Here is a 25,224-nt window from a genome sequence, read left to right on the forward strand (position 1 = left end):
AGATAAAAAATAAGTTACCAAAGTAAGAAACTTAAAATATTCAGTTATAAATACAATATACATTATTGCAGTTTTTAATGATACATATATAATTTTTATAAACTAATGGTTAAATAGAGGGTAAAAAGGTAGATCACTACAAAAAAATATCAAAGTAAATTGTTACATGTAAGCTTTCGTTTTAAAAAAATGAAGTTACTTTGATGAATAAAATCCTCAGTAAAACTATTTTATTCGATAAGAATGGTTTGCGATATTCAACACAAAATTTAAAAAGATTTGTTTGAAAAATGGGCTGCTTGAAAAATATCATTGTGTAAAATTAATTTATTTTTTTCTTTTGTTGAATACAAATTATAGAAAGAAATCGGGGATAAATTAGTTTTACATTCAAACATAAAACAAAGAATTTTAAAAATGTTACGACTATTTATATTGAAAACTTTCATTTCAAAGAATAGAGGTTTGGAATGAGTATAACGGTCTTTAAAATATATAAGACGTGCTACATGCTTCTGTTGACAATGAAAAGGTTTAAGTTATTTTTCGTTGTACTAACCCGAGCAGGTTTGCACAGTTTATGTGACAATGAAAAAATGAGTGATATCATTGTACTAATAAATGTTTATTTAAAACATTTCTTGCTTTCTACAATATTCCTATACTTTTTGAAGTTATTCTTGATAAGTTTTTAATATGACTTTTCCATGTAAGATTTTTATGTAAACAAACAACTAAAAAATTGGTTACTGTTTCTTGTTTAATTTGTATAATGTCAATAACAAGACGAGGCATTTTAATTCGCAGTATATGTTTTTTGATAAGAGGATGTAAAAGAATCCATTGAGTTTTATCAATGTTAAAAGATAATTTGTTATTTTTTAACCTGTCAGATATTTTGAATGATTCGATGTTTGTGCAATAAAATAGAGTAGGACTGCTTTTGTGTGACATAAATAAATTAGTGTCATTAGGAAACGTAGTTGTTATTAAATCTGAGGCTTTGTATAGATCATTTATATAAAGAAAGAAAAGAAGAGGTCCTAATATAGATCCTTGAGGAACTGCACATGTAATATTTAACAACTTTGATGAAAATCTTTTATTGGCGTAAACAAATTGTATACGATTAGTTAAATAACTTTTCAACCATTTTAAAACATTGCTTGTTATACCATATTATTTTAGCTATTTTAGCAAGAACATTATGATCAATAGTATCAAACGTTTTCGCTAAATTAATAAATTTTCCCAATATGAATTTAGAATTATTAAATGAGTATGATACACTTCTTGTAAGCTGAATAATAGCATGCTCTGATGAACTTTTTTTTTTAATTCATATTGCATGTTATTTTAAAATTTGTTTGATAAAAAGTGATTGTATATTCTGTTGTACAAAAATCTTTATAAAATTTTAGATAAAACAGAAAGAATAGAATATATATTAACATAATAAATGTTACTGCTATTTTGGTAGATCAACCTAAAATTTGAGGCTTAAAAAAGCGTTACCTTTCAACTATAAATACAAACAATCTATCTCACAAATTATATAGAGAAAATTGGAGTGACGTTTATAAAAGTCAAAATGCATTTGAAGAGTGTAATTTATTTTTAAACAAATTTCAAAAGATTTTCAATGAAGCGTGTCCAAATGAAGTAATAAAAATAAAAACAAAAACACTTTCTAATCCAAGGATTGATAAAACACTAATAAAATGCTTTAAAACTAAACAAAAATTATATGATAAATTTTTAAAGAATAAAAACACAGTTAATGAAAAAAATCATAAAACAATTATATACTTTTAAACCAATCTTCTTAAAATACCTAAAAAGCAAATAAATTACTGATTGTAAGTTAGATATCAAAAAAACATGATCAGTAATAAATGATTTAATAAGGAAAAATAAGGATATAACTTCTTTTCTCCCAAAATAGAATCAATGTCAAAAAATTATGATTTATTATGCCCTAAACAAATATCTGTGAAGTTAAATAAATGTTTTACAAAGGTAGGACTTGATCTTGTTAACAAAATTATACCAAAACCATCATCAACCTATAATTCTTTTTTAAAAAAACTAAAACCATTAGAAGACAAAAAATTGCATGACTTTGACATAACATTAAAAGAATTTAAAACAATATGTTCTAAATCAAGAATACCGAATACTTAAAATCCCGTGTTGGGTACCGAAAGGATTGATACTTGGTCCTCTCTTATTCTTAATTCATGTAAATGACTTAATAATGCATCGGTAAAGTTAAACCCAATTATGTTTACTGATAATACAAACCTATTTCTTTTCAACAATAGTATCAAACAACTTTATGCAGACATGAATTTTGAATTAAATGAAATAAAGAATGGTTTATGGCTAATAAACTTTCATTAAATGTTGAAAAAACAAAGTATTCCTTATTTCATAAAAAAATGCAAGAAGGAAATCTTCCCCTTAAATTACCAGACCTATTTTTGAATAACATACAAATAAAAAAGCAAGACTATATAAATTTTTAGGAATACTAGTTGATAATAGTTTATCTTGGCTTCTCCATATTAAGTATTTGCAAACAAAAGTTAGAAAAACCCTTGGTCTGATGTACCGAGTTTGTCCATATGTAAATAAAGTTTATCTAACTATTCATTAACTATGCTAACATTACATGGGCTAGTACACAACTATCAAAACTTTAAAAATTATCGTTTGCAAAAACATGCGTAAAGAATTATTTACGGGAAAAAAAAAGAAGAACACACAAAAAGAAGAAATTTTAAAGAGAAATACGAAAATGATGAATATATACGAAATAAAATTTTATCAGCACCTAGTTTTTATGTATAAATATATTTTTAACTTAACTCCAGCTAACTTTGTTTAAAAGCTTGATAAAAATGTAAATGAATAGTATTTCTTAAGAACAAATCGATCAAATTCCTTTAAACTGCCAAGGATCTTAAATAAATATACAAAATATTCAATAGCATATCGAGGAATTAAGTTATAGAATTCTTTTGGAAAAACTAATGCAAATATGGTAAAATCATTGAACTCGTTTAAGTTTCAAGCAAAATAACACATTTTTAATTTTGCGGAATAATAATTCCAAAACAATTTTGTAAATTTATTCAAATGAATTTTATTTATTATTCTTAGTAGTTACTAATAAAATACGTGTCTTTTAATATTTTAATTATTAAATCTTTTTGTTTATATTTAGTTTTTTAAATGCCCAAAATGCAATATAGCTATTGCAAAATATGTTTGTAATTGCAAAAACAATTTACTTTTTTATATTATTTTTAATTTATTTTATATATTTTTTTTTTTATTACATTTATATTTTTATTTTTGAAATAGATTTTTATAACTCTTTTTGGATATTTTATAATTTGAAGTAATAATATTTTATTATATTAAGGAGCTCTACGAAAAGATTGAGGTGATATTGCATCATCCATATCTTCTTTGAATCCATGTCTGTTTTTAAAATATTTTATTCATTGATGTTTACCATATAAAACTCATCTGTAATTTATTTTAACAGCAAAATATAAAATTGAATAAAAAAAAAAATTATCAATGAATATATTGGAAAAACGCTGACACGAAGTAGTAAAAAGTGCGATCAATTATTACGGCGACATACTAAAGACAAAAAGTCTAAAGAACAAAAAGGGAATTCACTTCGTCAAGATACTTCTAGCTCATATAAAAGAAATCCAAGCAGGCCTATAAAACAAAAATTAACTGATTTCTGGTTAACTAGTCACCTTCAATATCAATTGATGGGGCCAACCTGCCTGATTGCAGGCAAATGACGAAATATGTTGTATTTTTAAGTAACAATCAAGAAAATATTAAAAACAAAGTGAAGAAAGGGGATATTGCTAATGTTGTAGTTGATGCAGTCCTTGTTATTTAGGAAAAGGTACGAATAAAAACAAAATACAGACAGAATTGCATGTTTGATGTTATGAAACTTTAGAATAAATGGCAAAGTTTGATGAAAAATAAAGGAAAAACACAGGACCCTGATAGGAAGAGAGCAAGTTTTATTAAACAATTGGAATCCCTTTTTATCATTGATGCACCTTACGCCATAGATAAAATAAAGAAATCAAGAGTTTTTCGGAAAGAAAATAACAAAATAATATCCACTTTTTTTTGGACCAACAACAGTAAAGAAGAGCATGTATTGATAGACATGATACAATTTTTGAAATCTAAACTAAAATGAAACTTTCAAAACAAGCTCTTGAAGCAAGAATTGCAGTAAGAGAACAGTGCAGGTTAAATATTTTAAGATAAGAACAGGCTAAAGGAGTTGCTGCTTTGCTAGAATATGACCCTGAGACACATTTAAATGAAGAAGATTACCAAACTGAAATTGATCTTGATTTTGAAACAAATCTACAACAAAAAGTAACAAAAATAGATTAAGGCGAATATGTAACTCTTAAGCTACATAAGAAAATAATGCAATATGAACAGATAATCAGTGCAGCTGATCGTCTCAAGTTGTCAGACAAACAAACGACAATGGTTGTATCAGAATTAGTAAAAGCTGCTGGAGGTTATCTTGAAGATATTAAAACATCCACAACTCGAAGAACAAGAATGTTCAATCGTTAAAAGATTGCAGAAAGTGTCATGGTGATAGGGAAATAGAACCATTCCCATATGGTGCTTTGCATTGGGATGGTAAGCTTTTAAATATTATGCTGGAAGGCATATAAATGACTTGCAATTCTTATTTCTGGAGTTCCCAAATACAAGGAAGGAAATTTATTTGGTGTACCTTTCTCTAGCTAACTTCCTAGGAGCAACTCAAGCTGAAGCAACTCTTGATCTCATACTAGTTTGTAATTTGTCAGACAGAGTTGTAGTTCTAGTGTTTGATACAACAGCTAGCATTTGTGGTATCCAAAAAGTAGCTGCTTAGTTCATGGAAGCAAGTCTAGATATAAAGTTACTCTATCTAGCTTGTTGTCATCACATTTTATAACTTGTTGTTTGTGTTATATGGAAGTTTTTATTTGTTGACATTTTAGGCCCGGAATACAAACTCTTCGCAAACTTTAAAAATGCATATTCAAACTTGGATTAAGTTCAAGCAATACAAGTACTGAAAACTGAAAACAAATGGTTGTTAAACACAAAGCATAAAGTTGTCAACGAACTTACAAACATGAGATCTGGCAATGATTCAACAACTTTTCCAAAAGATGATTGTTGTCAATCTGCTGAAAGCACTCTGAAAATCGTCGATGAAACTCCCCCACGTTGCACGCACTTTCTCAATCCAGGGGGAATGCATCAAGCACTTTGGATGGCCAACAACATATATGCTGGAAAGATATATATATTTTTCAAACAGATGCGGTATGATGATGACATGGTTTCTAAACTCATGCGTATAAATAGATTTTTGGCTAATATCTAGACTCCTGCATGAATGAAAACATAATTGAGAGCGGATCCACTTATGAATGACCAGTTTATTCATGACATGATTGATTTGATAAGTATTGACTAAGGTATTGTTGACGTTGTGGTTAGCAAACTCCGTAATAATCAATGGTACATGTCAGTAGAAACTGTTCCGTTTGACTTATTTAGTAGACATCCCTTGATGACACATGTAGTAAAAAAAAAAATGACAGATCAATTACTTTTGACTCCAATACCAAAAAACTTCCGCTTTCGTAAACGAGATTTAAGAAAAAATGTTCGTGAAAAAACTTTGACAAGTTTAAATGGACTTGAATCTCATTCCTTGTTCCACATTTTAAAAGTGAGCGTTGGTTGGCGCTCCAAACCAGTGGAGCAGTGGAGTTCAGACCAGGATTTTAGAGTTGCAGCACAATTTTTTTGTACCGTTAAAGTTGTCAACGATGCAACAGAGCGTGGTGTCAAATTAATCTCGGATTTTGCTACAATCATTACAATTGATTTGAGCAAAGGGCATGGTTGCGGCAGGGTTTTGAGCAGCATAGAGAGTTTTATTCCAGTTTCGATAAAAAGACGCTAAATTTCTAAAATTGTAGTCAAGTACTAAATACTATATGAGAGTGTTCAGTATAAGAGGTTAAAACCTTTTATGTAAATTACTAATTTTTCAATTAAAGACTATAAAGTCCTTTACTTTTGGTTATATTTGGTCACAAAATTGACTAAAACGTTATATTTTTTTTTTAGTTTGAATGTTAAATGTAATATTAACTTTTTTTTTTTTTTAGGTGATCTGATGATCTTTATACTTAACATGATTTTGTTTACATTTTGTTGTTTTATTTATAGAATTAAAACATTATATAAAGTAAAAACTTTAAATTTTGATCTAAAAATAGGGTTAAAACTCGGAGGCCTTTAGAGTCCTGAGAATCACTTATCACAAATCTTTAAAAATTATTTTTAGACATGTTTTTTATAGTATAATAGGAAAAATAACACTTCATGACGTTTTGACACTAATCCTAGACAACCCTAACGACACTGTATATAAGGTTCCTAATGAACCTTAATTGATAAAATCGCACCGTAAAATGAAAAAAGTTTGACTAGTGATTTATAAAACATTATCAATAAATATTTAAAATTTTAAGTAATATAAATATAAAATTATAAATAAATATAAAATTTTATTAATATAGTTGTTTGATTTAAATTATTCATAAGTAACTAAAGCAATAGTATAAATTTATTATATGAATCACAAGCATGTGTTTATTTATTACAAGTATATTTTAAAACGTTGAAATATTGATTATAAAGTTAAGGGTTATACTTTTCTACTTCCATGGTGAAAATTACATTTTTATCTAAAGAGTGTTGATGAGAAATAAAAACATTTTTATTACATATAAAAATTAATGTGTTACCAATAAAAACTAAAAACAACAATTAAATTTTCTTTTTTTTTTTTACAGCTAATTTTGAAACAAGATATTATGTAAGGAAAGGTTTTCAAAGGTTTCGTTTTAACAGCAATAGAATAGCTTCTAATTAGCGAGATAACCGCGTAAGCATTCGATGCATGATTAAAGAGTCGTTTAAAAGTTTACTTAATTTCGACAGAGTAATTTTTTTTTTTTAAAAAAACCATTCAAATTATATATAAATTTTCTTTTTCTGTAAATTTTAAACGTTTTTAGCTTAGTTTTACAAATTTTGCCATACAAAAACTTTGTGGGATCATATGGGCCCCAGAGGAAAACGGCGGCTAACATCCGGTGGGTTACCGATTGGCTTCCTATATGTGTCCCAGTTGCAAACCCAAATAAGCCTCTTATAGTTTTAAAGTATGGTATTCGTCTGGGATCTATAAAGGATACTCGGCTGCCATACCACATATGGGCCCCATATGGACACCGCGGCCAAGCGGTGCCCATATGGGGCCCATATATGGTATCTATCTATCTATCTATCTATATATATATAGATAGATATACGCATATAATCAGATATACAATTATACAATTATATATATGTAAATACAGTATGCGACAAAAGTGTTTACATGTTTTTGAAAAATATTCTTTTTTAAAATAAATGATTGAAATACATGTTTATATATCAATATATATATACCAAAATAAAGGTAATTCATTATAGTTTCATGTTTTGAGCTTGAATTTAAATGAATGAGAAGTGTTTATAGCAAATTATTTATTGAAACAAACGGGACTTTGCGCAGGCCACCCCAGTAGGCACAGCGACGTGACAAAAACGTGAATTTCACGTTATTTTGGCACGTGATAATTAGGTGACTTTTTGGTCCCCATGAAATGACCAATTCACGTGATTTATGGACGTGTTTTTTACGTTACTTTTGGCACGTGATATTTAGGTGACTTTTTGGTCCTCATGAAATGACCAATTCACGTGATTTATGGACGTGTTTTTCACGTTACTTTTGGCACGTGATATTTAGGTGACTTTTTGATCCCCATAAACTGACCAAAAGACGTGCTTTTTACGTTAATTTTTGCACGTAATATTTAAGCAATAATTATGCTTTATAATTACAATTATAAGTGTTTGGATTCGTGTAAAGAAAAGAAACTCATCGTTGAGGAAATATTTAATACGTATTAAAATACATGGTTTTATTAGTCAGTATATTAGTTCTTGACATAAAAACTTTTAATTTGTAATAAAAGCTGCACTTTTGTTAAAATATCCTCCTTATATCCAGTAAGTAATAAGTACGAAGTCGTAGATCTGCAACTTACGAAGAGCACGCTTCAAACTTATATATCTATTCTCCCATAAAAGCACGCTTCAAACATAATCTAACGAATCAGTCGATATTTTCTTTTATAAGAGCACGCATCAAACTTTATCTAATGAATCAGATTTAGCTGAAAAGAAACGAATAAAATCTTAAATAATAATATGATTATTTAATAATTATCTTAAATCACAAACTTTTAAAACAAATCTTACTTTGAGAGTTGCTAACTACTTTTAGCAACAAGATTTTCTAGTGTGTTATTTGTTTACTTTTCAAATCATTAAATAATTTTAAGAAAACAATACTACATACAGTGTAAAAAAATAAAAGTCATTTGCCTTCTAATTTTATACTCTGATTGCTAAAAAAGTAAATAAGTATTTAATAAAAAAGATGTAACAAAAAAGTCGACAGATGATTAAAAAAATAGAAGTACATAATAAAAAATACAAGTTTAAAAAAATATTTTTTATCTATATATATCTATATCTAATATCTATCTATAGATTTATCTATATCTATATCTATATAAAGTTAATAACTGATGGGCGTGATTAGAAAAAGACCTGTACTCACCTTATGTGATAACATCTGTGTACTATGTGATAACATGATAATTTGTTTTCTTTGTTTTCCATCTTCTTATATTTGCATCTGTTTCTGCATTAACTTGTTCATACATTAACTCACTAGATGCAAAGGTGACAGCCCACGAAGTTGCTTTAAATGAGTAATCTACAAAGTTTTGAACAGCATTAAATGTCATTTTAGAACGCACACAAAAATTAAAACAGTTTATAAAAATGTAATAGTTATCACATAACCACAAAGCATTATAGTGGGGATTTTATATCATGATTTTCCTTACCCATGGTCAGATTTTCACCTTGAGGCTCCTTTTGTTGTGGAAACATTCACCATGGCTAAGGAGCCGCATCTACCCCTAATTATATATAATATATTAAGTTTAAAACTAAAAATATGTATAACAAAGTTTTATCAAATTAGGTCACCAATAAATACAGAGTGCTGAAAATTCAACTCAGAATCAAGTTGCATTCTCCAACAAGATATGAATTAAATCAAATTCTTACTACAGAGTGCGATCACAAAAGAAGACAAAGAGAGGGAAAAGTGAAATTTAAAGTCAAACTTTAAAAGTTAAAAGGTTATTGGGTCTTACTACAGAATGATATTCCTAGGCAATAACATAACAATAACATTGGGTCTTCCTAGTCAATAATATTTTATGCAGAACTTATCATTTGTCATGTAGCTTAACAAATTTAATATTGAATAAGTTATAATAACTTATTTATTATCAAATTAATTACATTGACAAATTTGACAGTCTAAAATAATATACAATACGGTAGAAAAAAAAGTATACCTTGTAGTAGGGTTTGATCTTTTGCGTGTTGCAATATGATAATCATCTGCCATAACGTTACACAATTTTGAACTAAGCTTTATAATATATTTATTAAACCTAAATTGATAAAACTTAGTTATAAGATAATATGTTTGGATAAAATATTATATATGTGACATTTTATTTTTGTCAAAAATGCATTGCGAAGTTATAAGATATCTTACGCCCTACTTTTTAAATTAATTATTATAAAATTACAATGCAAAATAATTACATTATTATGAAAGTAAAATAAAAAGTAATTACAATAATAAATATATAAACTACATATTTCATGTAATCATTATATTTAAAATATCCGGAAAAAATTTACGGAAAATATCCTGAAAAAATTCAGAATATTTCCCCCCTCATTTTTCCCATAATTTTGCATTCAGCCAAGTTGTTTCTCAATTTTTTAAAAACTTCTCTTAATTTTTGTATAAATGATGACTAAAACAACAGAAAAACAAATAGATGAATATTATATACTTGTTATATGTTGTAATATAAGTTGTATGTATGGAACTTGTAATATAAGTTGTATGTATGGAAAATTTTTCGGATATTTGGAAAAAGATAAATTTCAGAAAAATATCTGGTATTCCGGGAATATCCCGAAAGAGATAATCGCGGAAACTAAATTATAAAAAAATAGTAAATAAAGAATATCTTTCCAAGTTTCTAATCACAGGTTTTTATTATGAATAAAAAAAGTTCCAAAATACACAATATTTTGGCAACGTAATATTCACGTTTTAATCAAGTAAAATTGTCACCTAAAATATACATGATTGAAACATGAAGAAGGAAACGGGGTAAGAGCAGGCATCAAACTTTATTTAATGAATATGTCGATATTTTCTCCAATAATAGCTCACAACACCAAATTTAGCTCAAAAGAAACAAATAAAAACTTAAATAATAATATGAATATTAAATAATCATCTTAAATCACAAATTTTTAACACAAATCTTACATGGTGAGTCACCAACTGTTTTGGCAACAAGATTTTCTGGTGTTGCTATTTCTTTGATCTAAATCATTAAACAATTTTTAAAAAAGCAATCCTATACTTGAGAGAAACTTGCTTTACATATTGGAAGGTTGTTAACATTGAAAGATAGGTAAAATGCAGCTTCAAATACAATAGCATCATAATTATCTTTTTGTGGGGAAAATATCGAACGAATCCGTGTTAATAACCTGTTTTATATTGTACATAATAACAATAGTAATAAAAGTCATATAATATATATATAATAACAATTTCATATAACTCGAAAATATATATAATATTCATATAGTATTCAAATAATATAAAAAAAGGAAATAAATAAGTATTAACCCTTTTTAACAAGTAAAGCACGAGATCAAGATGTCATATATTATAAAAAGATAAAGTATTTAATAATAATATATACATATATCAATAATAAATAACATAACACACTTATTTATTGATATTATCTTGGATAAATTCTGTAACCTTGTTGATAAAAACCAAATAAAGAAAGAAAATCTATTTTGGGTTTTTATCTAAACGACTCTTGAGTATTAATGTATGCAGAAGTTCTAGAGACATTATTATTGCTCAAGAATCAAGAATAAGTTCTGCTACAACTTATAATTTGTCCATTAGCTTACTTGACTTAATATTAAATTTGTTATAACATAGCTTATTTCGTACTAAATTAAGTAAGCAAAATGGACAAATTCGCCAGTCTAAAATATTATTTCATAAAGTAGAAAAAAAGCATACCTTGTATTTGAGCTTATTCTTATTTGTGTGGCAAATAGGGACGGCAAACAGGGTACTAATTTATTTAACTTAATTTGATATAATTTAGATATTAGATATTACATCTTAGAACAACTTATTGTTCTTTTTAGTTCTGTTTTAAATGCATTGCGATAAAAGATATTATATAGACCAATTTTTTTTTTTTTAATTATGATAATACTACAATAAAAATTAATTGTATTATCATAGAAGTAAATAATTATAACTAATATAATGAATACAAAAACTATACAAAAAAATAATTAATATAATAAAAAATATTATTTCACATTTCTTATGCCAGTTTTTTTTGAGAATAAAAAAAGTTCCGAAAGACGAGATATTTTGGCACGTAACTTTCACGTGACTTTCACGTAAAATAGTAACCTGGACGAAGTCACCTAAAATACACGTGATTGAAACGTGAATAAAACGTTGCGTGCCTACTGGGACTCTAGAATCTTAAATTTCTTCGATTTTAGGAATTCTAATGTGATTTTTGCCTTGTGCTTCGGATCATTGTCTTGCATAAAAAGTGTCGAACGGATTTGCTTTCGCCATCCTCGTAAACTAGGCAAATAGCCATTGTTTAAAATGTCAATATAATGTTTCGCGTCCATTATTCCATCAATTTTTACGATTTTACCAACACCAGACGAAGAGAAACATCCCCAAAACAACAATTTTCCGCCGCCATATTTTACTGTTGGAATAAAGTCACGATCAGAAATTCATTTTCCAGCTTTTTTTCATACATATCGAATGCCATCAGAGCCAATCAAGTTAATCTTGCTTTCGTCTGTCCAAATCACCTTACTCCACTCAGCAAAAGTCTAGTTTTCATACTTCTTTGTAAATTCCAATCGTTGTTTACGATGTTTCGGTGTTAGTAGTGGTTTCTTGATCTTCTTTTTTGCCTTGAATCCAATTCTCTTGAGTTCTCTCTGCACTGTTCGAGTACTTACCACTGTAAATTGAGCATTATTTAATTGTTTCTTTACATCGTGTGCTGATTTTGCTTTATTTGTCATGATTAATCTAGAAATTGTTCTCTGATCTCGAGTAGTGAAATTTTCTTGCGTCCATTTTTGTTGCGTTTCTCCTCTATATCGTTTCGCTTCTTAATTTTATAGACTAAACAATAAGATATATTAAGTTCTCGTCCTATCTCACGGAGAAACAATCCTGATTTAAGCTTCTGAACAGCTAAATTTTCAATTTCTTTCGACACTTTCTTCATTCTTTTATTATAATTTTTCTGTTGTTTACATTACGAATTTTAAGTTTAAATAAGCCGTTTATTACTAATTGAGATATGTTTTATTTAAACAAATTAAAAATATAGCCAAAGTATTAATTTCGCATTAAAATTAATAATAGCATAAATCGCGACAAAACTGTTTACATCTGACATTTTGTTTCAATAAATAATTTGCTATAAACACTTCTCATTCATTTAAATTCAGGCTCAAAACATGAAACTACAATGAGATACTTTTATTTTGGTATATATATATTGAAACATGAATTTCAATCATTTATTTTAAAAAAGAATATTTTTAAAAAGCATGTAAACACTTTTGTCGCATACTGTATATATATATAAATATATATATATATATATATATATATATATATATATATATATATATATATATATATATATATATATATATATATATAAACAGATTAGCTAGTAAACAGATTCTATCTGTTGACTAGCCTTGCATCTTTTTTCATTTATTTAGCTGGCACAGATTTATTTTTAATACATTTTGTCAATTGGGATGTTGAACGCTTGATCTTCTCGACTCAATGCATAGATTTCGATTGTGTCACTGTTCTTATGACTAGGCAACTCAATCTATAACTCCTAACAAGAGTACAACTTTTAAACTCAGTTTAATGATTCTGAAGCCGACTGGTAGTCAGGTTTGCCAAACAATGTGGTAGCTCCCACAGGCTGTCTCTATCAACAGCTGTAACACTTCAAAGTGCTAACTTTTCCATGTTGCTCATGAAAAGTGTTGATGTTTGTACTATTAGTGTGCATTGTCGAGGCCATATTCAGAGCCCTATGTTTCGAGTTATGGTTTATCAATAGTAATGAGGCAATTGCTTGGACTATTAAATAGTTTACTAAGTACTACCTTGGCTTTGAATCAACTTTTTAAAAAGATTTAAAATGACAAAACTGCAAAAACTCTAAAACACAAAAACTATTGTCATCACCAAGTTCTCTAAACCTACCATTCACTAATATTTGTGGTCTTCGATGTAACTTTTCTTCTGTTGAGTCTTATCTTTCGACAAGGTCACAAGACCTTCTTGCTCTTTGTGAGACTAGTTTGAGTTTAGCTGTCGCATCTTGTGATCTTATGGCTGATGGTTATCTTGCTTTAATTTGTAAAGACTCCAATGGTCACAAGTCTTGCTTAGGCATTTGCATTCGTAAAAATTCATTAATTTGTTGTGAAATTAGGTTTAAATCCACAGACTATACTTTTATGTGCTTTCGTTAGGCACCACGTCACTCTATCACCTTTCTCTTTGTACTATATAGCTCTCCTTTATCTCAAGACAATTCTTTTGATGATACTTTTGATTAAATTGACCAAGCCCTCTCTCTTTATCCAACAGCCAAAATCTTTTTTTTGTTGGTGACTTTAATGCTCATCATACTGAATGGCTCTAGTGTCATTGACTCTGCTAGCGTTAAGGCCCTCAACTCTCGCTTTTTTCAACCTCTAACTCGTATAGTAAACTTTCCCAATCGCTATCCAGACAACCCAACACATTTACCTTCTCTACTCGACCTACAATTTCTTTCTGATTCTAGAAAAAGATCAATTCCATTTTCACCCAAGATGCTTCTGTTCACGGTTTAATCTCTTAGAAACTATCATTTCATTCTTCTTCATCATCAGAATCCCCCTATCATTATACCTCTTACAACTACCTTAAAGATGACTGGGACACTTTCCGTGATTTTTTTGTGATGGCCTTTGGGCAGAAATCTTTCGTGTTCATGCTGACAAGTGTGCTTCTTTTATAACTTTGTGTAATCAGGCTGGCATTGAGTTATTTTTTCTCTCTCGACAAATCCAGGTCAAGCCTCACTTTTCTCTATGGTTTTCCTCATACTGCTAGAGAATATTTTAGAAAGATTTTGTCTAACGCAAAAGCTTGTTATACTCAGATTATAAAATCTTGTCTTTCATCACAAACATTAGGCTCTCGTGACATCTGGAGCATCTCTAACAGTATCAATAAAAAGGGCAAATCTGTTACTTCACCTTTCTTGAATGGTTCAGACATTGTCAACTCAAATAAAGACATAGAGGAATTGTTGCTAAGAACCTTTTAACAATATTATCTTATAATTCCACTAGTTGCGTTCTACCTGATATTACCTTCAAACATTAATCTATTGCTTGAAATTCGTATCACTCCAGCTTCTGTATCAAAAGTGATTTTCTGCTTAGACTATTCTAAAGCATGTGGTCCAGACTACAAACTTGTTGTACTATTGCAAAAGTGTTCCGAAGCTGCCATATATATTTTCAAATCTATTTACCAATTGCTTATCAGAATCTTGTTTTCCAGCATGCTGAAAAATGGCATCTGCTATCCCTATTTTCAAAATATCTGGAGAGCAATCTAACTAGTTTAACTACCATTTCATTTGTCTACTTTCTAATATAAGCAAGGTTTTTGAGTTCTTAATTAACAAACACTTATTCTCTTATCTTGAATCTAACAACTTACTTTCTGATCATCAATATAGATTTCGGTCCTCTCGTTCAACAACTGATTTGGTAACAGTAAAAACCGAAAGGTTTTATCGTGCATTAAACAGAGTTGGAGAGGTTTAGGCTATTGCTGTTGATATTTCAAAAGCTTTTGATAAAGTTTAGCATGCTGGTCCTCTTCAAAGGGTTTCTTCTTACGGTGTATCTGTCATCATCTTTAAGATTATTGAGTCTTTTTTTTCCAGTCGTAGTATTAAAGTTGTCCCCGATCAACAGCACTTTTGTTCATATCAATTAACTTCAGGGGCTACTGAAAGTTCAATCCTTGGCCCTATACTCTTTTCAATTTATATTAACAATATTCCTGATATTCTCACATATAAGTGAAGAGGTTCTTACTTTTACTACAGCATGTTATTAAGGTGGCTGAAGAACTTTAGTTCAGATAAAACTTAATTTTTCTGCCAATTTTTATTGCTATACTTTAGACCTTCCTATATTTATGAACTTTGATGTTCTCAATGCGTAATCTACCCTTCATTCTTGCTTGTATTAGTAGTAATCGATTCATAAAGAAAGCGTGAACTTCCAAGTTATATGTTCTTCCGGAGAGTGCTACGGTAGGAAAATTATTTTTTCTTAACCACTTAAAATAATTACACAAAAAATATTGTGTATACGCATTTGAACATAGTATGATGCATTTTGATCTAGCTTAATGTATAACAAAAGTTTGAAAGCTCTTTTTTTCAATATTTTGAGATTGAGTTTGTTTGATCCAAGGTTCTAATAACAAGATGTTTTTTTTAAATGTCATTTGATATCAATATAAAGTGAAAAAGTTTGAAGCATGCTTGGACTTCTTCAAAAAACAAAATAACACTTTAAAACAGCCAAAAGACTAATTTAACTGTCAAAATCAGTGAAAGATAGGTACTATTTATTTTTAAAACTGAAAAGCTTGGTGTTTTTTTTGGTATTGAAACTCATTAAGAGAATAGAGATAAAAAAATAAACTGTATACCAAAATCTATATGCGCCAATGCTTAAAGATTTGTCCAAATTTGGTCAAAAAGTGAAAAAAACGTAACTTCAAACAATGGACTCAAATACTTCTAAAAAAAAAAGAGGTTTTCACATGAACATGACCTCTAAGCATCTCATAAGCCACTTCATACAAAGTTTTATTTTAAAAAATTCGCAGTTTCAATCACGTGTATTTTAGGTGACTTCGTCCAGGTTACTATTTTACGTGAAAGTTACGTGCCAAAATATCGCGTCTAACGAAACTTTTTTTTATTCTTAATAAAAACCTGTGATAAGAAATATGAAATAATATTTTTTATTATATTATTTATTTTTTTATAATATAGTTTTTGTATTCATTATATTAGTTATAATTTTTTTACTGTTATGATGATATAATTCATTTTTATTGTAGTTTAATCATGATTAAAAAAAAATTGGTCTATATAATATCTTATAACGCAATGCATTTAAAACAGAACTAAATAGTCTAATATATTTTAATTTGTAATATCTAATATCCAAATTACATCAAATTAAGTTAAATAAATTAGTACCAAGCGTCCCTATTTGCACACAAATAAGATTGAACTCAAATACAAGGTATGCTTTTTTCTACTTTATGATATAATATTTTAGACTGGCGAATTTGTCCATTTTCCTTACTTAATTTAGTATAAAAATGTTAAAACGAGTTTAATATCAAATTAAGTAAGCTACATGGACAAATTATAAGTTCTAGCAGAACTTATTCTTGATTCTTGAGCAATAATAATGTCTGTAGAACTTCTGCATACATTATTGCTCAAGAGTCAATTGGATAAAAACCAAAAATAGATTTTCTTCTATCATTTGGTTTTTATCAACAAGGTTACAGAATTTATCCACGATAATATCAATAAACAAATGTGTTATGTTATTTATTATTGATATATGTATATATTATTATTATTAGTAGTAGAAAATCACTTAACAAAAATTTTTTCCATTTAATATAAATATATTTATTATTATTATATACTTTATCTTTTTGTAATATATGACATCTTGATCTTGTGGTTTACTTGTTAAAAAAAGTTAATACTTATTTATTTAATTTTTTTATATTATTTAAATATTATATGATTAATATATATATTTGAATTGCATTTATGAAATTGTTATTGTATATATTATTATAATATAGGGATGTGAGAATATGCGCTTTTTGCCGTAAAAAAAGTGTTTTAAAAATTGGTCCGCATTTTTTTTGATTTAGCAAAAAGTTGAATTAGGCCAAACCAGGCTGCACCTCTATTTTGGAGCTAAATGAAATGAAATTTTGTATCTATTTAAAAAAAAGGTAAAACTAAAATTTGATTCATTTCATGGCTATTTTTGTAAATAAAAAATAGTGTAATTTTACTTTTTAAATCTTTGATGTATTTCTATGAATCACTGCTCCTAAAATAAGCAAGGGTCCTTCTTTAATTCAAAGGTTCTTTTAAAATATTTATTAAACCACCTATCCTCAAAATTCGAAGTAAATCTGATGAGCTCATATTAAGTTTAGGTTTCCTCAAGCACCCAAGGTTTTTTTGTGAATTTGAAAATTTGAAGCATTGTTACCCTGAGTTCGCATATATAAAATTACCGGATCACATGGTAGTTTTATTGAATTCTGATTAGCGCAACACTTACTTTTTTATTTAGCTTCTAAACTTTGAACAGATTATTAAATTTTGTTTTATTAAATATACAAGTTGTTTGGTCTGTTCAGTCTATTATTTTGATTTTAGTGTATTTTTTATTAGATTTTTGGGGACCTCATGATGGCATGAACATCTTTAAACGGAACACTTTTATCCATAAAATTTTAAAATAAGAAAGTTTAATGAATTTTTTATTATTTTGTTTGTACATATAAAACTTTATATTTAGTTTTAATTTTTTTAATTATATATTCAGTTTTATATTTATAACTAAATATTTGTTTAATATACTCTAAGCTTTATTTTGATATATGATTTTTTAGTTGGAAGATAAAAATTTAGACGAATATACATTTTTTTGCAAAAAAAATTAAAAAATTGGGTCCAAGTTTTCATAGCCTCTCCATATATAAAAAATTGCAACTTAAAAATCTCATAACTTTTGAATTACTTGACCTACAGAGATAATTTTAATATTTTTAAAAAATTCAAAATTAGAGCCATATATTTATGTATATGATATTATTTTGTTTTGAAATTTCAAAATTTTCTCACATCCCTAAATTATTATATGACTTTTATTACTATTGTTATTATTTACAATATAAAACAGGTTATTAATACGGATTTGTTCAATGTTTTCCCCACAAAAAGATGATTATGATGCTATTGTATTTGAAACTGCATTATACTTATCTTTCAATGTTGACAACCTTCCAATATGTAAAGCAAGTTTCTCTCAAATATAGCATTGCTTTTTTAAAAATTGTTTCATAATTTAGATCAAAGAAATAGCAACACCAGAAAATCTTGTTGCCAAAACACCATGTAAGACTTGTGTTAAAAATATGTGATTTAAGATAATTATTTAATAATCATATTATTATTTAAGTTTTTATTTGTTTCTTTTTAGCTGAGTTTAGTGTCGCTAGCTATTATTGGAGAAAATATAGACTTATTCATTAGATAAAGTTTGATGCATGCTCTTACCCAGTTTCCTTCTTCACGTTTCAATCATGTATAATTTAGGTGACCTCGTCCAGGTTACAATTTTACTTGATTGAAGCATGAAAGTTATGTTGCCAAAATATTGTGTATTTTGGAACTTTTTTAATTCTCAATAAAACCTATGCTTAGAAACTTGGAAAGATATTCTTTATTTTATTTACTATTTTTTTATAATAATAAAAAAAGTATCAGGGTATAAGATATCTTATAACATCGCAATGCGTTTTTGACAAAAATAAAATGTCACAAATATAATATTTTATCTAAACATATTATATTATTTTATATCTAAGTTTTATCAATTTAGGTTTAATAAATATATTACAAAGCTTAGTTCAAAATCGTGTAACGTTATGGCAGGTAATTCTCATATTGCAACATGCAAAAGATCAAACCCTAATACAAGGTATGCTTTTTTTTCTACCCAATAATATAATATTTTAGACTGTCAAATTTGTCGATGTAATTAATTTAATAATAAATAAGTTATTAGAACTTATTTAATATTAAATTTATTAAACTACATGACAAATGATAAGTTCTGTATAAAATATTATTGACTAGGAAGATCCAATGGTATTGTTATGTTATTGCCTAGGAATATCATTCTGTAGTAAGACACAATAACCTTTTAACTTTTAAAGTTTGAGAAAATTCACTTTTCCTCTCTTTGTCTTCTTTTGTGATCACACCCTGTAGCAAGAATTTAATTTAGTTCATATCTTGTTGGAGAATGCAATTGATTCTGAGTTGAATTTTCAGCACTCGGTGTTTATTGGTGACCTAATTTGACAATACTTCATTATACATACTTTTAGTTTTATACTTAATATATTATATATAATTAGGGGTAGCTGAGGCTCCTTAGTCGTGGTGAATGTTTCCACAGCAAAAGGAGCCTCAAAGTGAAAATCTCACCATGGTAGGAAAATCATGATACAAAATCCCCACTATAATGTTGTGTGGTTATGTGGTAACTATTAAATTTGTAAAAATTGTTATAATTTTTATGTGTGCATTCTAAAATTACATTTAATGTTCAAAACTTTGTAGATTACTCATTTAAAGCAACTTCGTGGGCTGTTTGCATCTAGTGAGTTATTGTATGAACAAGTTAATTCAGAAACAAGTGCAAAATAAGAAGATGGAAAACAAAGAAAACAAATTATTTAATTAGATGTTATCACATAAGGTGAGTACAGGTCTTTTTCTAATCATGCGCATCAGTTATTAACTTTATATATAGATATATATTTATCTATAGACAGATATTAGATATAGATATATATAAACAATATTTTTTTAGACTTGTATTTTTTATTTTGTACTTCTTTTTTTTATTTATCTGTCGACTTTCTGTTCTGTCTTTTTTTATTAAATCCTTATTTATTTTTTAGCAATAAGAGTATAAAATTAGAAGGCAAATGACTTTTTATATTTTTCTACATTGTATGTAGTATTGTTTTCTTAAAGTTATTTAATGATTTAGATAAAAGAAAACAACAAGAAAATCTTGTTGCGAAAATGGTTGGCAATTTACCAAGTAAGATTTGTTTTAAAAGTTTGTGATTTAAGATAATTATTATATAATCATAATATTATTTAAGATTTTATTCGTTTCTTTTTAGCTAAATCTGATTCATTAAATTAAGTTTGATGCCTACTCTTACAGGAGAAAATATCGACTGATTCGTTAGATTATGTTTGAAGCGTGCTTCAAACATTTCTAACGAATAGCGCTTGCAGATCTATGACTTTGTACTTATTACTTATTGGATATAAGGAGGATATATTAACAAAAGTGCAGCTTTTATTACAAAGTCAAAATGTTTATGTCAAGAACTAATATACTGACTAATAAAACCATGTAATTTAATACGTATTAATATTTCCTCGACGAGTTTTTTTTCTTTACACGAATCCAAACACTTCGTTTTTATAAAGCATAATTATTACTTAAATATTACGTGCCAAAATTAACGTAAAAAGCACGTCTTTTAGACAGTTCATGGGGACCAAAAAGTTACCTAAATATCACATGCCAAAAGTAACGTGAAAAACGCGTCCATAAATCACGTGAATTGGTCATTTCATGGGAACCAAAAAGTCGCCTAAATGTCACGTGCCAAAAGAACGTGAAATTCACGTTTTTGTCACGTCGCTGTGCCTACTGGGTTATGAGATTGGCTTAAATATATATGTAAAATATATATATATATATATATATATATATATATATATATATATATATATATATATATATATATATATATATATATATATATATATATATATATATATATATATATATGTTTCAATATCTAAAACTTGCTTAAGCAGTTGACGTCCAATTTATTGACTTTGAAAAAGCGTTTGACAAAATATTGTAGAAATGTCTCCTTCGATAGAGTTGGTAATTAAAAGTCAAATCGGAAAAAGATACAAGTGGTAATTAAACAAATTTAGTTACGAAATATGCTAACGACAGTAAGATATCGGGCTATGACACTTACGTTGCGCCAGCGCATGTAAACCGCAACGATTTTACATACGGCGAAAAAAACAACAGACGATCGTAACGATCGTGTGTTGCTTTTTCTAATGCAATTAAAGTTGTTTCAATATTAAAAGTTTAGCAATAATTTTTTTGAAAAAATTTATACCGACGCATTAAAAAACAGCTTATTTAGTTAAATTTGTTCAACATTAGTAAAAAGATAGCAAAATTTTAATATTTATGCAATCTAAACGCAATTTTAATTTGATATGTGTAATTCAACATTAACTCAATGTATATACATCAACGTTGATCTAATTTTCATAACCTTACTTTTGATCAGTCTTTATGGGTTAACGCTAAAACAATTTATAAAACCCAACGTTACAAAAGCATTTTGTATAACTTAAAAAATTTGCTGTGAACTTTTAATCTCAAGCAAAACAAACATTGCTAATGTCTATTAATCAAGATAATTTAATGTCTATTGATGTATATATATAAAATGTATCTTACCAAAATTTTATTTTGATAAATAAAGCGTTAAGCTAACTTAAAATACAACGTTGAAATAACGTATAATACAACGCTCTGCCAACTAAATACACAATGCTAAATATTCGTAATAAAAAAATACGCTTTAATTACAACGTTGTACCAACGTTTTTTTTTTCTCGTTAGTGACATGGCATTGTAACCAAAATGATATAAAAACAATGTTGGCCATCGATGTTGTGCATTTGCAACAATATTGTTTCACCGTTTTACTAACTTATGTTGCTTAGTTAACTTAGAAAGGAGTCTAAAATTGTAGAAAGAGGAAGCATTTCTTTACTAAAGGCGTGATAAATGCATTTAGTGTACTTGTGTTAAATCCAGCTAAGGTAGTTTAAGTAAATGTCATTAAAAATCATATTGATAGAAAAAGTAATAAAAATGAACACAACGAGTGTCTTTAAGCTGTCAGCATAGTAGTGCCTGGTGTTGCACTACTTTATTAAATTTTATAAACTTAACTTTGTATTAAAAATTTAATATAAAGGAGTATGTCCAACTTACATACAAATTTGGCCCTTTTTTTTTTCTTTAAAACACATATTTACACAAACATTAACAATTTGTTGATGTAAAAATCTAAACGCGATCGGTTTGGTGTATATATGGGCTAAAAGATATCAAAGTAAAACATACTCTTTTCTAATTTTTGAGCAAACATATTCAAATTCACATTTATATGCATTATTAACCATATTTAAAAGAGGCTAAAAAAATAACAACAATAAAGAAGATTAAAAACAAATTTTTAAAACCCAATGCTATTGTATGTTATTAAATCACAAATTTTGCAAAAAAAATTTTATGATATTGCTGATTTTTTTATTAATATTCTGCTGTATGCATGTGTAAAAAAACTTAAACAATTCAGGAAAAGGCGGGTTTCGAACCATAGACATTTCGTTTACGAAGTCAACACCTTATCAAAATAAGCTAAACGCACTTATAAGTAGGTAAAAATAGCATATTTATTTTAAAAATTATTACTTTTCCATATAAAAAATAAACCTTATTAAAACTCACTAAATTATTGATTTTAATTGAAAGTAATTTGTCCAGGTTCGAATAGAGCTCTGGACAAATTTTTGCGTCACGGTAAGAAAGGAGGGGTGAACTTCCTGGTTAAATGCACTTCCGCGGTGCTCTGTGACAAGACCGTTAGGACTTCTGGGGTACCTAAAAAAACAAAACAAAACAAAACAAAAAAAAAAATTGCAATTTTAATTAATGAATATTGCAAACATATGTATGCAAAATTTCAAGAATATCTATCATCAGGAAGTGACTCAAAAGTCGATTGCAGGATTTGATGTTAACAGACAAACAGAGACAAAGAATTAATAAAAGCATTGAGAAAAAAACAACAAATGAAGACGTATATATTCAATTTTTCATAATAAAATAAACTATATATGTTTTATTTAGTTCAACGTTGTTATATGTGATAATGTTGAACAAAGTATTATGTTAGATTCACTATAAAGGCAAAGTTTTTAAGAGTTTAAGAGATTCTCTTTAGGTATTGTAGAAACTACTTTTTCGTTGTCTTAAATGTTAGAAAAAAGTGTTATTTTGCCTACAACTAAAAGAATGCATCAAAAAAGTTTAACAATGGAAAAAACTTTAAAAAATTTTTTCCAACAAACGATTGAAAAATTATTACCAGTCTAATTGTCCGAAAACACGTAAGCAAAGTTCTGAAGAGTTTAAGTGTCTCTTTATTAATTCTATAAAATTCAGCTCTTCAAGTTGTCTTTTGTATTACACACTAAAAAAAAAAGGTAGAAATTTCTACCTTAGGGTAGGATATGTGATATACCCTTAGTAAGGTATAATTTTCTACCTTTTAGGTTAGAAAATTATATTAAAAACAATTATTTCTCATACAATTTTCTAACTTAAAGGTATAATTTTCTACCTTATAAGGTAGAAAATTATACTTTACTAAGGGTATATCACATATCCTACCTTAACTAAAAATTTCTACCTTTAATATTTAGTGTGTAGGAAAAAATATGAACCAGCCTATAGATAAAATGAAACAGTTGGCAAATCTCTTGTTATACTTCCCATAATAGCAAGTATAACAACAGAAAAAACCTTCACAAAAAGTTTTACACCAAATGAATATTAAAATTATTATCTGCTCAATTGACCAAAAACACAAATAAAAAGAGCATTATAAAAAACATATTGATTTTTTAAACTTTAAAAATACCATCAAACGCTAAACGTACACATAAAAGATTTAATTCATCAGTTTAACTTTGTATTAGTATTAGTATTAGTTTACTTTATTTCGCCGTTAAGAATGTTTGCAGCGTACAAATATAACAAAGGGAAATAGCTGGAGCAAGAAGAGCATCAATTAGCCTTATCACCGAGCCCCATTGCAATCGTAATTTACAAGTCCGTAAAATATTAAAAATCTTCACAAAAAATCAAGCATAAGTAGTTAAGAAACAAAAAAGTACTAAAAAATTAAAAGTAAACTTAGTTAAGAAATATATAAAATGTATAAATATATATGTGTATATACACACACTTATACGCACATGACACATACACACATGCCTCGTATTGTCGCCTTATAATAAAATGAATATAATTCCATCCGCAACAACATAAAATATATGAAAGTGTCAAAAATAAAATAATTATAAGATATTTTACAAAAAGAAACTGCTTGCTTAGATGAAATAAAACAAAAAAATAAAATTTTTTAAACTTCAAGAATAAATCTTCAAAAGTAAACATTTTTAAAAAAGTGTTATAAAGACATTGATATTCTTAATAATAATAGTTGATTTTCGTATTATTTTTAGTTTTTTGGTAGTTAATATGTTAAAGTTGTTTAAGTTAATGTATCATTATAAAATTATTTTTATAACTTCTAAAAAAGACAGGCAATATTTAGAATATTAAAATGCGTTCTTTGCAAAATTGTTCTTGGAAAATCTGGTGAGATATATATGGCTTATTTTACTAAAATATTGATTAATTTATTCTTGTAACAACTTAAAAATTACTGTTACACGTTTTCCGATACATGTAATAGAGTTAATTTAACTGCTTGAATTTTGAAATGTTGGTAAATGTTACATTTTACATGTAAAAGAGTAAACTTTTTCCGATACATGTAATAGAGTTAATTTAACTGCTCGAATTTTGAAATGTTGGTAAAAGTTACATTTTACATGTAAAAGAATAAACATTTATATAGAACGTTAAATACAGTAGCAAAAACGTTAA

The 25,224-nt window shown here is 27.4% G+C and overlaps 1 long non-coding RNA gene across 1 annotated transcript; it reads right to left on the reverse strand.

Annotated features, from left to right (window-relative positions):
* Positions 1–8,824: 8,824 nt before the first annotated feature.
* Positions 8,825–9,914, reverse strand: LOC136091422 (uncharacterized). Its single transcript, XR_010643981.1, has 2 exons — positions 9,639–9,914; positions 8,825–8,983 (listed from the first exon to the last, which is right to left on the reverse strand). It is a non-coding gene; the product is annotated as an uncharacterized LOC136091422 (long non-coding RNA).
* Positions 9,915–25,224: the final 15,310 nt, after the last annotated feature.

The sequence above is a fragment of the Hydra vulgaris genome, chromosome 15 (genome assembly GCF_038396675.1).
Source record: "Hydra vulgaris chromosome 15, alternate assembly HydraT2T_AEP".
Lineage (NCBI taxonomy): Eukaryota > Metazoa > Cnidaria > Hydrozoa > Anthoathecata > Hydridae > Hydra > Hydra vulgaris.